This window comes from Suricata suricatta, chromosome 15 (assembly GCF_006229205.1).
Source record: "Suricata suricatta isolate VVHF042 chromosome 15, meerkat_22Aug2017_6uvM2_HiC, whole genome shotgun sequence".
Classification (NCBI taxonomy): Eukaryota; Metazoa; Chordata; class Mammalia; order Carnivora; family Herpestidae; genus Suricata; species Suricata suricatta.
The window spans coordinates 37,531,772-37,549,154 of NC_043714.1; the positions used below are offsets into that span (position 1 = coordinate 37,531,772).

Below are 17,383 nucleotides of genomic sequence, written 5' to 3' on the forward strand. Positions count from 1 at the left end.
ATGATCATCCGATTTTCTTGGCTATGCTTTGTGGGCACACTTGTCACCTGTTTGGTGCCCCCATGCTCCTCAGTTACCCCAGTTTTATTCAAATGCAGTATACCTAATGACTAAATTTCTACTTATTTAATGTCCCTGAAGAATTCTTAAAATGTAATGAAGTAACTGCCTTCCCTGTAATTTATACACACATTTATATACTGAACTGTAGTTTAATCAAACTCCTTTGCCTTGTGTAGTATAATAGCAATATCTAATGAAAACATATGAAGTATGTGTTTCATAATTACCCCAGACAGCTCATTTCGGTTTGCTTCCTACTTAATCCCGAAATTCCTATCTTCCTGCACTGTAAACACTTTCCTTCCCTTCTCATCAATCTCAGTTATGTAAATGAAGCCAGGGCGGTGGCACAATTACTTTTTTTCTGGATGTTATCAAAGGCCCTATTCTTAGAGAAACAGCTGACAAGGGCACCCGCTAAAAATGATTCTTTTGTTTGCTGGAAAGGCTGAAGCAGACCTAAAGTAAGGAGAACTTTGCCCAAACCCTGGAGAAGCACTGCTGGGGGCCATAAATGCCCGTATGCTTAAGCTTGGAAATCTCCCTAAGGCTGGCTAGCCCCGCCATGGCGGTGAACCTCGCTCTGTACTATGCTTTCTACAGAGCACTACTGGAGAAAAGCCATCCCAATAAAATTTACTTTCATGGAATGAAAGTAAATCTCTGATTGAGTTCAGAGCATCAGCATAGTGAAGGGCCCTCTGACTGCAGAAATAAGCACACCAGCCATCAGAGAACCTTGAACATTCTACTGCATACATGCTTATCCTCCGAGGCGATCTAGGTTCGCTGCTGGATTCCAGTCCACCTGGGGGGCGGGGGAAGGCAGCACGTCTGTAGAAGAGAAGACAGCCGTCTCTAGATTTTCAGCACTTGTTTAAGTGCCTTTTCCCTTATTCCTTTTTATTAGAATGATTCCTTTTCTGTCTCTTCCTTCTAATATTCCTTCTAATTCTTCCTGTTCTTCACTTTCACTGTTCCAGAGGCTGCCGATGGAATGAACACACGAATCACGGGACCACGGAAAAACATACTAAGAGTTGAAGCCAGATATTCTCAGCACCCACTGACTGAAGTCTCAGGTGAGTTCACTGATCTCTGAAGCTTCAGTTTTCTCACCTGCAAAATGGAGATCATGCATCTATCATTTCAAGTCACGGTGAGAATAAAAAGCTTGGCATGGTGTTAGGCACTCCAAAAAATTTTTCTCCCTTCTTTCTTTCTAAGCCATTTTCTTACCTACCAGGTGTCTCTTACCTGCCAGGTGAGACATTCATTCACTTGATAAACATTTATGTAACACTAATTTTATAACAGGCACTGTGGTGGAATCTGAGATAGAATGTGGTCATTGGCCACATGAGTCTCACTGTCTGGCAGAGAAGGTAGACTAATGAATGACATATGATGCAAATTGTATTTGAAATTCTATATGCTCTAAAGGAAAAGCACAGAAGGTGCCGGGGTCATTAACTAGGTAAAGACAGCAGGCATGACAGGGCCTATTGCCTGTTACAGCTTTTGAGATATTTTAATATAGACCTACAGCTGTGCTGACTTTAACACAACACAGGGTCCCCTTTGTACATCACATAGAAAGTTCTAGATATTGAAGATGTCAAAAGATTTTCAACTTAAACAATGAGCGTTTGGTCAGCATAAAGGTCTGCAGGCTGAGAGAAACAGAAATCTGAAAGACACCACCAAAACTCTTCAGGATTGGAAGTTTCCGGGCTTATCATGAAGATCTCCAGGGAAGAATTTTGCACATGTTCCTTTGACAATATAGTCTAGTGGGGTTCTTTGGTGTTGTTTTGTTGGGGGAGCGATATAAAATTACAGGAAACTTGAAACTAGTAACTGTTCATAGAGTATATCACCAGGTGATATGTGGCAACATGATTTGAATCATTAATTTGTGATTTATCCTCATTAAATTTCCTCCTTTCCTTTGGAATGAAGTCAGGCCCTTACAGTATATTACTGCATTGAAGGTCTTTATTTCAAAGTATAATGAAAAATTTACTGGGATATGAATTTTGGAAGACTGAATAATTTGAAGGGACTACGACTGTGGAAAAAAGATAAAGGTAGAAGAAAGGTCAGGAGGAGAAGGAGAAGGAAAATGAGCATGGAAAATTTTATTAATATCTAAGATTACATTCTCTGTCATCATTGAAGAAATGGGATTTAGTCTAGTTTAAAGAAAATAGAGGAAGGTGATTGTTCTTGTGTTTTCAGATTTGTAGAGTAAGATTTACACATTCCATTTACTACAATAAGGATCATTGTTTAAGTTGAAAATCTTTTGACATCTTCAATATCTAGAACTTTCTATGTGATATACAAAGAGGACCCTGTGTTGTGTTAAAGTCAGCACAGTTGTAGGTCTTGTTTGATAATTTCAGCAAACTCTAAACTGTAGGAGTGGTCCCTAGGTGCCTGTACCTGACCCCAGGGTGGCTTTTTTAAAAATGTTTATTCATTTTTGAGAGACACAGAGAGACAGGACCTGAGCAGGGGAGCGGTAGAAAGAGAGGGAGACACAGGATTTGAAGAAGGGTTCAGGCTCTGAGCTGCCAGCACCTGAGCCCAAGTTGGACGCCCAGGGGACTGGGCCACCCAGGCGCCCCTGACCCTAGAATGATAAGGCAGAGAACTATTGCCTCCTAGAGTGTATGCACACAGATGAGGTGTGGCTTAGATTGGTTAATCTGCTAATCAAAGATATGCTTTTGGTATTTCTAAGAACTGGGTAATCCAGAGATGGACAGTCTCTCCCTAGTTAGAAAGGTTATTTAAGATCTCAAAAAGCACCATAATATACAGAAAACACACACACACACACACACACACACACACACACACGATACATTCACTGTGCAAATATGAAACTCACCTTATGTAAAGATTCATTTTACATATGTAAAACCCATTTTACTAAAATATTTTAGTGTTAATTAATGTTCACTGCATCATTATTCTTTATTTTGTGAGTGCCATTTTAAGAATTGTGTGACTCATTCGATTTTCAGCTCTGACATGTATATCTTCTACTTTGAACCTCCCAGAATGCAGTCACTCTTTTGCTTGGGTTTTTTTCAGAATTCAGGCATCAGCCTCTCACCTTTACAGCGCCTGCACCGACTCCGGCTCCACCGCTGTGGGGGGGGGGGGGGGTCCTGATTAGCTCAACCAATCACCACTCAAGTTCCATCCTCCTGGCCATGGTGATTGGTTCAGAGAATGTGACCAATTGGACCAATCAGACAGTTGTATACATTTACTAAGAGCTTATGTTGAGAAGTGTACTTGATCAAGAACTTGTTCAAGACCTTCTGCTAGAGGCTGCTTTTTCCTGCTCGGTATCAATGAGGAGCCAATAGTTCCCGCCAGCTTTGGCCTCCAGCCTATGGTTCAGAAAGGCAGAGAGGACAGAAGGGAAGAAACGTGTTATTTGAGGGTCATTGTTGATCCATGGGATTAATCTTCACCTAGTGTAGGACTTATTTTACTTATAGAAGACACCCGCTGTCCCCCATCCCCCCGTTCCTGCCCAGCCTTTTAAAAAGTCACCTGGACTCAAATTTCCTATTACTTGCAATTAAGAGCTGCCTGGCACAAGGTCTTTTTCTTTCCAGCATCGCTTTATTTTGATTCTGTTCTGGTGCTAAAGGAGAGAAGGCTTACTCAATTTCTTCTTTTTTGTGTTATAGTAAACAAAACAGGTGAATTAGAAAGGTGAATTGCAGCTTTACCAAGCAATGAATTTTGAATAACATAATAGCAGCCTCTAAGAGGAAAAATTGGCAGAAATGTATAATTATTATATGTGCAGCAAAAATATCCAATTACATAATTTTATACACATGCACATGTTTTACCTTTGCTCCCCTCCATTTGTCCTTACGCAAAGGCTCCCTGGATCTCTGGGATGGCGGTGCCAATGACAGTCCCCTTGATGGAGCCTAGCATCCTGATCCACAGTAGAGCTAAGAACCTGGAGGCCTATCAGGTATGTCAGCCCTCAGGCCATGGGCTTTTTAATTCCTTCCTCACAAAGGAGAAAAGCAGGGGAAGTCAAGCCCCAGAGAATGAGAAAGAAAATAAAGGAGCACAATAACTAAGTACAAGAAGAAACTAAAAGGTCAGAGAAAATTATTTTTTTTTACCGTCATGCTTCGCTATATTCTTTTGTCCTCTCACATTCGCAGGCTTTTGTAAACTAAGGAGGCAAAATGAAAATCAGTTTCATTATATACACCACTTTTGTTGGACTCCATCTTGAGTTGATCAAATGAGGCAGCTGAACTGAGAAGGAATCTTCCCTGTGATTAGCTCCCACTCTTGAAGTAGCCAGGCACCTGTGAGGATAGGGGGCGGAGAGAAGATAATAATTGGGCTCTCATCTTTCATAATTATGTATGTTTCAAGTGGATGTGAACGGTGGGGTTTGAGAAGGCTACATAAAAAAGAAAATTCTATCATGAACACTTCAGTCATTAACTCTGGTATTCAAAAGGAGGGAGGGATAAAATTTTGAACAATAGAAGACAGGAACAGATACCTCAAAATAAAAATGTTTACTGAAAAATAGGACAATCGTTTATTTATTTCATTTCTTACAGCACCTTTATCATACCAAGTAACTACCATAGTTGACGAAACACATTGCAAACTCTTTTCTGTCCTTTCTTTAAAATGCCTCTGAAGTTTCCAAAAAAGCTAACAGTTCTTTCCTTTTTATGTTCAATTTTTCAAGTAAATGTGAACTACAAATAAGAAGATTCCAATGTGCTATTTATGTGTATGTGTGTATCCTGAGGGAACGTTAACAAAACATCAGGTGTTACAGAAATTTGATTCCTTTTAATTTTATTTTTTAATGTTTATTTTTGAGAGAGAGAGAAAGAGCACACGTTCGCGACAAGTGGGGGAGGGGCAGATGCTTAACCAACTGAGCCACCCAGGTGCCTCTATTCTCTGTTTAATGTAGAACTTTGCCTAAGAGTCTGTTCCTCTGTATAGTCTTACCTCTTAGATTTGGGTTTTTAAGCAGAATATAAATGAATTTATTCATTTTCTCCTTGATATGTTGTCTGCAATTAGAATATTCTTCTAAGGGAGCCTGGGTCGTTCAGTGGTTTGAGCATTTGACTCTTGATTTCGGCTCAGGCCATCATCCCAGGGTCATGGAATCAAGGCATTGGGCTCCTCACTGAGCATGGAGGCTGCTTGAGATTCTCTCTCTTTCTCTCTCTCTTTTCTCTCTCTCCCTCCTTCTGCCCCTCTCCCCTGCTCACACACCCTCCGTCTCTGTCTCTGTCTCTCTAAAAATAAAAAGGATATACTTCTAGCAAATGCATATGGAGAGGTGTAGCTTTAATCAGGGCTTTGGGGTCCAGACAGCTTTTCTACCCCTTACCTTATTAAATGGGAAAAATTACTGTTTTCCCAATATAACCAGTAACTACTCATAATTTCAATCTGAAAGATACATTGATAAAGCAAGATTTAAGAAATAAAGCAAACAAGTAGTGATAGTCCCAACAGCCTGTACCTCCATGAGGATGGATGATTCGGTTCATTGATGCCTTCCCATCCCTTGGGATAGGGTCTGCCACATGTCACCAATACTTAATATGTCATCAAGTATTCATTGAATAAATATATAAATACATTTTTGCATCTTGCGACTCTCCCAAAATGACAAGTGTGGCCAGTTACTGTTTAATCTTCCTCTCCCCATGGCTTTCTACCAGGCTTGGGCAGGATGGTTTTATCACCTCACCCTGAGTACCTGTGTCTAGACAAGAGCCCTTTGGAAATGTAAATACTGCTAGAACTGGAGCTACATTTGGCACGGAAGAAAAAACAAAAAACATTTGGTCTTTTTTTCTCTTGCAGATTGCTACTTCCTAGAGAAAAGCTCTCGCTGCCTGCCTGCAGTCAGCCAGTTGGAGGAAAGGCCCTCATTATCTTTCCAAGTTCTGGCACTCAGACTCTATTTCCTCTTTTGGCTTAATACCAAACAAAATGTGAACGGAATAAAAAAAATCAACAAGGCAATAATACTCTTGTGTGTGGAACATAATCAGAAAATTATTTTCTTTCTACCAAATACTGATATAAACTCTATTCCATTTGATCAGAAGTTTGAGATTTCATACAAAGATTTACAGTTAAAACCCTATCCACACACCACATTCATTTCCTTATTGTAGCAAAGAGTCTTTTGAAGGGAACATATCACCTTCAGTTGCAAAATGATCTCTATTACCAGAGTTTAAATCTAAGCATATTTGAATAGATTTAAAACACATACTCTGTATTTCTTCATGGTGTTTATCATGGACTACTTTTCTGTTTTGAAATCAGAATTTTGTTATCCTTTTTCTCCCTTTATAATCTGCTTTATTTCTCCCTCTACTATCCATGTCCCAACACCCTCAATTCCTTGACCTTACTGTTTGTCTACTCCAGTTACTTCTCTTCCTCTATATATTAACATTCATAAGTCCCCACCTCCCTCCCTAAACTGGCCCCACCATTTTTACATCATTCACCTTTTGAAGAATGGAGAAGTTGGAGAGAGTGGTATGCAGCTTTCTATTTTTCTGTTTCTCCTGAGCAGTAGTCTCACTAAAGAAGCCTCTAATGGTAAGACAGATCTATGCCATTAGAGAAGAATGATGGAAACTTTATGTACTTAAATTTAAAGAAAACTACAAGCATTACATGGAATTAAACACATAAGGTAACTCAAAACCAAAGTCAACAGCTAACAGCATATTTTCGTACATTTTATTATATTTTATGAAATGATTACCAATTAGCAGGTGAAGAGGTTTGTAACTTGTGTATCGAATATATTCAAATATCTTAAAGGAAGAGGCCATGTAAAATATATCCAGCACTGAGCTTGTGATACGAAAACTTCCCAACAAATACATAAATCAGTGAACTGACGAGTCAGTGAATCCCTTTGGCTGAAGCGGGGAAGATGAATTGAAGACTGGGCCAGCGGACCTGGTAAGAATAGGTAGGAGATTTTTAACGATATTGAGGAGGTAGGTGAGGAAGAGCTAAAAAGGTAGCAGAGGGCACCTTCGTGGCGCAGTCAGTTAAGCATCCCACTTCGGCTCAAGTCATGACCTCACGGTTGGTGAGTTTGAGCCCCTCGTCAGGCTGTCTGCTGTCAGTGCATAGCCTACTGAGATCCTCTGCCTCCTTCTCTCTGTCCCGCCCGTGTGCAGGCCCTCTCTATCTCTCTAAAAAATAAATCAACATTTAAAAAGATAGCAGAGATGGAAAACAGGGGTAGACCTATCTTAAAGACAGAGAGGAAGTAAAATCTGTAGAATTTGTGCCTGGGTATGGAGCTAGCATCCAGAGGACGAAAAAGACAAGTAATCTGGGTGCCAGTGGTTTTTTGCCCAAAAATGAGAACATTTTAAAAATTCCATGAATGTCCAGCAACCGTGGATGTTTATAAGTTTATAGGATTTAGAGCACAAGTACTGACCATCACTAAACACTCTCTCCCCGAAGGGCTCTTCCCCATGGTGACTTTTTGTGTCCTACTTCTTGATCCTACGAAATTAATTTAACAAGGGGATCAGTAGACACAAGCAAACTAAAACCTAAACTTCTAACTGAACCCTAAAGACAACCAATCACAAGCAGCCAATGGGACTTTCCCAAATAGTGCATCTATTAAGTCAGAGCCAATCAAATAATTTCTGTGCTTTTCTTCCTCCTCTTCTCTGTAAGAGTCTCACCCTCCATTGCCGCCGGGGGGCGCTCCTAACCACTTCAGATTTGGCACTGCCCTATTCCTGTGGATTGTTGCTCAAATACATACTTAATCTTCCTCAATTTCTCTTCTAATGCTCCCATTTGATCCCCTTCAATTTACAGAAAAGTTTTCTTTTGTTAATTAAGTTTAAAGTGCTCTTCATTTTAGTTCTTTTACCATTATGGACATCTACTCTGAACATCTCTTGTAGCGGGCCCCAATATTTTCAGTCACATCCTCTCTCACGGCCCTCCTCTTTCTCCTCCTTCAGGGACAGCACACAGCAGTGTAATCAAGGAAGAGGTCAAGAGACTGTTGCATAGGGTTTCATGCCATCCGTTTAGTCACGTCTTTTCGATGAAAGGATGAAAGATACACCATTTCCAAACTCCCTTTTCATTTTCTTTCCTTCTGTTTTTCTTCTTCACTCTTGCTGACCTAGATTCTGCACACCAGATGTGTTCACCTGGAACTCAGATTAAATGGAAGGATGTTCACTCCCCGCTTCTTTTGTACCTCAGGTCGCAATCTGGAGAATTCCTCTGCAGAGAGAAAGGTTGGAAAACATATTTCTAATTCTTAGGAGGAGGTAATTAAATAATTTCCTTTTATGATACTGTCTTTGTTCTCTTCTTGAAAGGAAAGAGCAGCCCCTTTATCACTTTAAACAGGGCAAACTAGTATTTCTAACCCTCCTCCCAAAGTTAATTAACATGTAAATACTTGTCAGTAAAAGGTAACACTTCAGCAATTAGCATATAAATGGGCCTGGGAAGATATTCTGCCGTAAAGGAGACAGCTTGGAAGATTTTGCCAAATGTATTTGGAAAGAAAAAAAATAAAATAAAATAAAGCCTTCATCATTTCCATGCAAACAGTTATGAAATAGAATGTCAGCGGGAGCCCGGGGTAAAGGGAGGAGAACCATCGTGCTTGGATAGAGCAGGGTGACGTTTGCATACACAACTTGCTTTTATGTACATGTTTACTCAAGAAGCCATGACGGAAAGTGACTAATTGTTTATGTCCAGAAAACACATCATGTTTGTTTGATTTTAATGAATATCATCAGCAAAAGCAACAGAAAGCCATAGGTGGGAAAAGAATTTAAGGGCTAATTTTTCCATATTGGGTGTAATGATGAGTACACTCACAAAATTGCACATACAGGGATCGCTTCCACTCAGCCCTGAATTTGTGTTTCAAATGAGGTAATTGTGCCCCTAATGATCCGTTTGCACAAGCAATTACCTGATTGGCATATGCCAGGTGAGGTTCTGAGAAATAACAGGGCAAACACACTTTTGCTTGGCACCCATAGCACCCTGGTTTGAAAAAATAAAATAACAGCTATGTTTTATTTGTGGCGTTCTTATTAGAATTGTGTCTCCATGTGTGGATGGGATGTTCATGCTAATAAAAGATAAGCCATCAGTCTGGGAGGAAAATAAACTCTGAGCACCCTGGCAAGGGTGCTAGTTACTGTATATTAAAGCTACAACATCTCCTAGTTTATGGGGGGAAAACTGAGGATCTGTCATCAGAAAACCTTGACTGCAACCTCTATATCAATTCCAGATACCCAAATTTGGCAAGTCACTTACAAACCATGGAATCGCAGTTTTTCGAGATGGAGATAATCCTCCTCATGGGGAAACTGAATTTGATCCTTATTACTCATTGCATCTTGTATCACTAGTACTAATATTATGCAAATCATGCTGATATTAAACAAATCGTGTTGATGTTCATGCCTGTGAAGGTGAGCCCTGGCAGGACCATTTCAGCTGTTAGTGTTGATCTATTTACTGGCTTGTCCCAGCCTCCATTTGGTGGGGCTTGTAACCTGGGTCCCACCTCTCTCACTACCTGGTAACAGGTGACCCAACTCAACTGAAGTTACTCTGAACAGACTAACCCTTGAAGACAGTTTCCCTGACTTTTTCCAAATCTGATCTTTCTAATCTTCCAAATAAGTCCAAGTTCCAACGGTTGGCTCAAAAGCAGATTGATTTTCTAAATTTGAGAAGTGGGTACATTTTCAAGCACTTAGCCTAGGTACTGTAATTACCATAGGACAGAGCACATTAGACTCCACCTACCAAGAAGCTGGCCTTTTGCTCCCTATGTTCTAGAAAGTCACTGTCCAATAGAACTTTCTATGGAGGATGGAAATGTTCCTTAAGTCTCACTCTTCAACACGGTAGCTACTACATGCAACTAACTATTAAACACTTGAAGTGTAGTTAGTGGGAACTCAAAAACTAAAGAGTTTATTTTCTTTTAATTAATTGAGGTTTGAAGAGCCACATAAGACTAATGGTATATTAAGACTGCTCTATTAGTGTAGCAAGGAAAAAACAAAAATTTTATCAAGTAATAACTGGACACTATAGGCTATGAATGTCAGTTACTGTCCACGGGTGTTTACTCCTACCTGTAACAAGTAGTGCCAATCCTCCCTTTCCCTGGCAATGTTTAGCACTTTTTAAGCCATTCTTCTGTTTACCCCTTGTCATCAAAATAAGCTAAGAAAGAAAAAGCACAGGGATCTGGACCTAAAGACTGTAGTTAATGTACTTTTATTAGAATCCAGCCTAAAAGCAAAACAAAACCAAAGAAGCAAACAACAAGGAAATAGACAGAAGTTTTTAGGAGTCTTGAATACTTACAATCTGATTGTTGGTGGGCGTTAGTTATGAGAGGATCATCTAATTGAGACGGACTATTAAGGAACCAGAGTCTGTGACAAGTATCTAGAACCTTATAACCTAAAAATTATTCCTAACTTGACTGGGCTTTGAAGACACAAACATAGTTTATTACTAAAACATAGTAATAATAATATAGGAACTATATAACCTAGTAATTTATTATGTCTCAGGCAATCATCTAAGAATTTTGCATATTTTATGCAATTTATTGTTCATGACGGTCTTATGAACTGGTTGTTATTATTTTCCCCATCTTAGTTGTTGTGGAACTGAGACATCCAAAGGCCATGTAATTTGTCTAAGGTCATAGCAAGAACATGTGGCAGAGTTGAAGGTCAAAGCTGGATCAGTCAGACTTCAGAGCCTAGCTCCATAACCACCATGTGCTGTGGTTTTGTACCATCTCAGGGAAGGATATTCTAGGAAAATGATGGAATTTCTTAGGTTTCATAGAAGAGCAAAAGGTTTCATGCTAGATAACCACTCTGACAATGGATTAATATTGGTGAGTCTACAAAGAAGTAAACTGGTTTTTGGGCAATTTAAGGGGACAAATGAGTATCTATTGAGACTGATCTGTCTCTAAGGCAAACAATGATTATCACTTCTTCCAAAGGGACTGGAATGGAATGAACCACTTGAATCTAGTCTCTTGGAAAAGTTAATTCTCTGAAGTGAACAGCTCAGGGATAGCCCATTGACAGGAATACAGTCATGCTTTCATCAGTTTAGGGTGAAGACCCACATCCCATCGTGCTCCCTGACAGCCTCCTCACTTTTTTCCTTTTAGGAGATTGTAATACTGTTTATATTGGTCTGAGGTTTTGCGAATGATTTATAGTGCCATTTGAGATTGCCATTCTTGCTGAAGTGTTAATGAACCGGTGAAGCTGTCTCAGAATTGAAAAGTGGTGATCTAGTCCAAAATAAAAATATTCATAATTCTGGTTTCCAGAAACCAGAGATGTGAAGAGGTCATGGGTGGGAGGTGGGAAAGCAGAAGGTGGCACTTCACATTGATGATGCGAAAAGCTTCAGCATGTATGTATATACACACATGTGCACATTTGCACACACGAGTGCCCCTACATTTAAGTTCTGTCAGTGTTCATTGTGCGCCCCTGTTCCTTCCTCTCTGGCCCTGTGATCAAGAGATCCTTGGGGGCACCTGGGCAGGTCAGACCAACTTCAGCTCAGGTCATGATCTCGAGGGCTGTGGGTTCATACTCTGCATCAGGCTCTGTGCTGAGAGCCTGGAGCCTGGAACCTGATTCAGATTCTGTGTCCCTATCTTTCCGCCCCTCCCCTACTCATGCTCGGTCTCTCTCCATTTCTCAAAAAATGTTTTTAAAAGAGATCCTTGAATATCTTCTCCCCTAAATCTGATCATACTATTGCCATTAAAATATTGAGAATTTTTAGAGCTTTTTACATAAACGTTAACAAAACCTTCTGTAGTTTGGGGCATAAAAGTTAAATGTAAAATATAGCAAAAATAAGGATACTGGTAATAACTAAAAATACTAACTTTCCTGGATGATAATTCCACATACCGGTACGTGATCGGATCCAATTACATTGAGCTCTATGCAGTAATCACTATGTAATAGGATAGACTCACAGAGTAATAGGATTTGTTTAAGGCAAGGACAGAAGAGCTTAATCCACATTAGATATCTTAAATGCATTAAGAGTAAAAAAGACTGATTGATACAAAACCGTTCTGAGAAAATGAAAATATTTTTAAGGGTTAGCTGTATGGTGTCTCTGAAGACTCTTGAGGGAAATTTACAAACTTTGTTGTCTAGCAATTTTCATCAGTAACTTCTCTGAAAATAGAATTTAAAAGAGAAAGAGCTCGATATAAAGACTCCCATCCTTACACTTTTTTTTTAATAAGATCACTGACCCTGATTGATCAAAGTTGGGGTTGGAAAAGCCAGGACAAGATCTCAGAAGGTCACGATGGCCCTGAACACATTGTTCAGCTTCTCAGATAGAATACTTTGAAAAGGAACCGCGAATGCCTTGTCACGCTTGAACTAGATATTACTTGGCTAAGCTGAGAATCAAATATGGGAAATTAGTTGCCATTAAAAGATCGCTTCAGGCAGTTCATTTCTCATCAGCCAAGCTGTGCGGGCCTCCTGCTGTGGACAGTGAACATTAGCTTACTAAATACGTGAGCTCATCAGACACTGCATTACTCATGGATGGGCCTGAATTTTGGTGGTGGGGGAGGGGGAAGAGGAAAGACCAGATACAAAAACATAAGTACTGGCATCTATTTGGATAGCTATGAATGCTCTATGCTATTAGGAAAAAACAATAAAAATATTATTCATTGACATGTATGGATATTCACAATTGATGGTTAAGAGAGAAATAAACTGGTTATGAAACCAGTTTTACATGATTTTATTCTCTGTTCAAAAGGTGTGTGTGTGTGTGTGTGTGTGTGTGTGTTTGTGTGTGTGTGTGTAACCTGGAAGAATAAATGGTTTAAAAAAATCCCAAGAAATGAGTTTTTACCATTTCTTTTATTCATCTGTATTTTTAATAATTTTATAATTCAATTGTTATAATTTTATAATAAAGCACCCAATACTTATGAAATAAAAAATAATAGACATTAAGCAAAAAATTATGCCTATTTCTTTTTCTCCCTGGTTTTGGAATGTTCCTTTTGAGGAACATTCATTCTGAGGGTTTTCTAAATACAGAAATGGGAAAATTCTAGAGTGAATTCAAATGCACAATGAATAGAAAGTCACATGCATCTTGCGCAAGCCATGTAATAAATCCTGAGTTTCAGATTTTTTATCTTAAAAAGATATAGTAAGGTATATCTTAACACAAGTACCTTGAGGATTAAGTTAGCTAATGTGCAGAGAGCCCGAAAGAGAGGTAATCTGGGAGTTTTCATGCTTTTTCATGCAGTGAAGCTGCAGAGGAATCCAGAGAGAGGAAAAGAGGTGTGAGTGGTAGAGTTTACCACTACGCAGGATGTAGGCAGTGAACGCAACCTCCGGACCTAGCAAAGTAGAGGCGTGGGTGGAAGTCTCTTTAAAAGGGCAGGTGGAATTTGTAGCAAAGTGGATGGACCTCGAGGGTGTCATGCTGAGTGAAATAAGTCAGGCAGAGAAGGACAGATACCATATGTTTGCACTCATAGGTCTAACAGGAGAAACCTAACAGAGGACCATAGGGAGGGGAAGAGGGAAAGAAAGCTGGGGAGAGAGAGGGACACAAACCATGAGAGACTATTGAATACTGAAAAAGAAACGAGGGCTGAAGGGGTAGGGAGAGGGGGAAGGGGGTGATGGTCATGGAGGGAGGCACTTGTGGGGAGAAGCACTGGGTGTTATATGGAAACCAATTTGACAATAAACTATTATGAAAAAAAAAAAAGGGCAGGTGGTGACTGATGGAGGGCCCAGGCATTTCAGGATCCATGTCTGCAAGATGCTAAAACCCCTGTGCCCTGTGAAAGAGTCCTTCTAGAAATACAAACCTTTCTTGATACAAGACAGAGGACACAGCATTGCTGACCCATTAGCCTTACAATCATAGTTAATGTTCCCATGGTCCCAGGTCCATTCTGTCCACTCTAAGATAAGGATGTCACCTACTTTTTGCAAAATTCTTTGTAAGTGGGAAATGCAACCTATTTATTTTTCAGCAGAATTCTAGTGTACAAATAAGTGACAGAAACCCAAAAAGAAATGTGTAAAGAGAGGAATTTCTCATAGAATCAAGTGCACGAACAAAGCTGGGCTCCGGAACATTCCTGGTATTAGGACTTGAAGTCCAGTGCCCTGAGAAGCCCCTCAGCACCGACACACCTGGGCAGCTGGCCACAGTCCTTCCTTGCGCGCCCCTCGGAGTGTCTGCTTCTTTCTGCTCCCTGTGGTGACCAGCCTCTCTGCTTGCTGTCTGCACAGTTAGAACCCCAGGGGCAGGTCTCAGCCTCCAATTTTGTTATCAGATGTGCAATTTCATTTCTTATTGCCCATAATGTAACTATATTTTACAACAACCCTATTTTTAAAAGTTTCATACTTTGCTCTCAGAACATAATCAACATTTTGTGTCCAGCATCTATAATTTGTAACAGAAGGCTGCTTCAGGAGCCACTGTCCTGATGAGTTCAGTGCATTCCTGAGACTACTCATCCTCAGATGAAACCACTTAAATACACTCCATGATCTTTGAGAAATCATGCAGGGAATACAGGGAAGGTCTTTGCTTTTAAGAAACTTGGATTAAAATCTTCCCCATGGCTGGGCGTCTGGGTGGCTCCGTCAATTAAGCATCCAACATCAGCTCAAGTCATGATCTCACGGTTTGTGGATTCGATCCCCTTGCTGGGCTCTGTGCTGCCAGCTGAGAGCCTGGAGCCTGCTTCAGATTCTGTGTCTCCCTCTCCCTCTGTCCCTCTCCTGCTTGCACTGTGTCTGTCTCTCTTGCACTGTGTCTGTCTCTCTCTCAAAAATAAAGAAACATTTAAAAAAATTGTTTTTAATCTGCCCAATGGAACAAAATCAGCCACCTTGGCTATTTTGCCCACCATGGTTACCCCTAGCGTTAAGACCCAGTTGGCCAAGTGGGTGAACGAATGAGGTAAATGACAATGAAAACATGAGAGAACTCAGTGTTGAGGTGTGTGCATGCTACCTGCTCTCTGGGAGAGAAGCTCGGATTAGGGAGCACACTGAACTGTACTGGACTTGGCAAAGATTTGGAGTAGTTGAGAATAGATATATAATGAGAAAGGAAGTCAGGTTCTTTACTGTCTTCCTTTTACAGCTCCTGGCCCAGTTGTAGATCACAAAGCCTGCTTGATGGATAACAGGACCGACTTTCCCATACTGGTAGGGAACGTGGTGTTTTCCTCTCGTTGGAACTCACACTTCCCAAGGAGGTAGATGCAGAACAATGGGAGAGTCAGATCTATGGCTTCCAGTCCCCCTCTTGATCATTCCTACGTGTCTTCCATTTGAACGGATCCTTCGTAAAAGCATGCAGATTTTGTGAATGTTTCCCTGTCATATGATTCATTTTTTATTCATTCCCCCTCTTCTTCATTCATTTTTTCACCCTTTCCATTTCCGCATAGCCTCATACAGTGTAGCCGTCCACCCCTAGCTCATTCTTGTACTGTTGTGCCCAGATTTTAATATCGCCCCCAAAAACCAGAGATTACCTGGGAGACCGAATCACGCATGCAAAAGCAAAGAGCTTTATTACGAATTTAGGCCCAGCCAGCCTAAACTCGGGCTCACAGACTTCAACAACACACTGGATCCAATTGGAGGGAGCCGCAAACAAAGGCAGGGTAGGGCTTTTATGAGTTTGGGAAGGGGGAGTTACAGAAAATTGTGACATAGGTACAGTGATCCAATTATTATTATACAATATTATTGACAGCAGGTTTAACCATTCACATTGCCTAGAGTATTTGTTACTTTTGATGGGACCCAATCACAACATTTAGAGTATTGACCAATCACAGAGTGGGCCCAGGACCCTCACGTAGGGCATGACTAGTCTTAGCCTCCATCTTTAGGCCTGCCCTTAGAATGTTACAAGGGTGGTCCCTTTTGCCTTGAGCAATGTGTGCCCTTCTATTGTTTCATGGAGTCAGTTTCAGACCTGCCTCCTTACATTACATAGATTTCTAGTGATGCTTCCATTCTCTTAATCAGCAATCGGACTTAATTGACACATCATTAAAATATATCCAGACACCATCTGAACTGGAATCAGAATAAATTGCAGGCAGAGGGCTTAAACCAGCCTTCCAGATTTGTGTGTGGAGGAGGCAAAGTCATTTTTTCCCATAGCCTTTCTCCAGCATTGCACGGATTCTAAATCAGCCAAATTGGACTAACATCTCCATGATGCTACTTCACCACTTGTGTTTTCATAGTGGCAGCAGCCTAATGGTTTGCACTGAACTGTTTTAACACTTGCCCATGTGTTGGGGCTGCTCTTTTATTATGGATGAGCAGCCCTGGTCTTGAGAGGTTCACTTGGTACAATATGGGTTTCATCTGGGTATGATCTTTGATCAGTGTTGTTGACTGAGCAAGCCGCTGCCAAACCAACCCCTATGTAGATTGCCTACGGAGAGAAGTGGGCCAGCTCTGTTGCTTGGTTCCAACACACAGAATTCAGCAAGACAGGGGTCAAATTACCCCAAACTCCTCTTCCCCTAAATAAACACTTATCATATGTGCCCAGGAAAGAGATGCTTTCTTGTCAGTATTGCTGTTTTCTGGAGCTGAGAGGACAATTGCTTCCTTGCAAACATGGGCAGATTAAATACACTACATTCTGTCCTTTTACCATCTGCTTCTCACTTTTTTTATTTTAAGCTGCATGACTAAACTTTATTATCTGATGGGTGAAGGTGGGCTCTCCTGCCATAGCTGTGCTCAACTCCTTGAGGCTTGGAATGAATGCAAAGTCGCAGGGCTGATCTGCTAGGGGTGAGTCAGAAATCAATTGGCCACTGTGCAATTATCACTGGCTGTGTCAAATACCAAGACATTAGCATTCTAAGATTCCTCCCAGCAAGATTCACAGTGGGAGGGAGGGAGGGTCTGAACGGGAGCTACAACAACAAAAACCTTGTTTTGTTTCATTCCTCTAAATATCTTTGTTTGCATAATTTCCCTTTCTCTTTGTGCCCACCTGGAAGTGTTGTGAGAGTCTGTTCCTAAGCTCTGTGTCTTTAAACTTGTCCTTCACCATCCATGGTTTCTAGGCTTCTCTATTATCTCCCCGCCTTGCCTTGTTTCCC

General features: G+C 40.6%; 1 long non-coding RNA gene across 1 annotated transcript; it reads left to right on the forward strand.

Moving 5' to 3' along the window:
- Positions 1-591: 591 nt before the first annotated feature.
- On the forward strand, positions 592-6,132 carry LOC115279217. Its single transcript, XR_003903291.1, has 4 exons — positions 592-847; positions 1,047-1,145; positions 3,980-4,078; positions 5,971-6,132. It is a non-coding gene; the product is annotated as an uncharacterized LOC115279217 (long non-coding RNA).
- Positions 6,133-17,383: the final 11,251 nt, after the last annotated feature.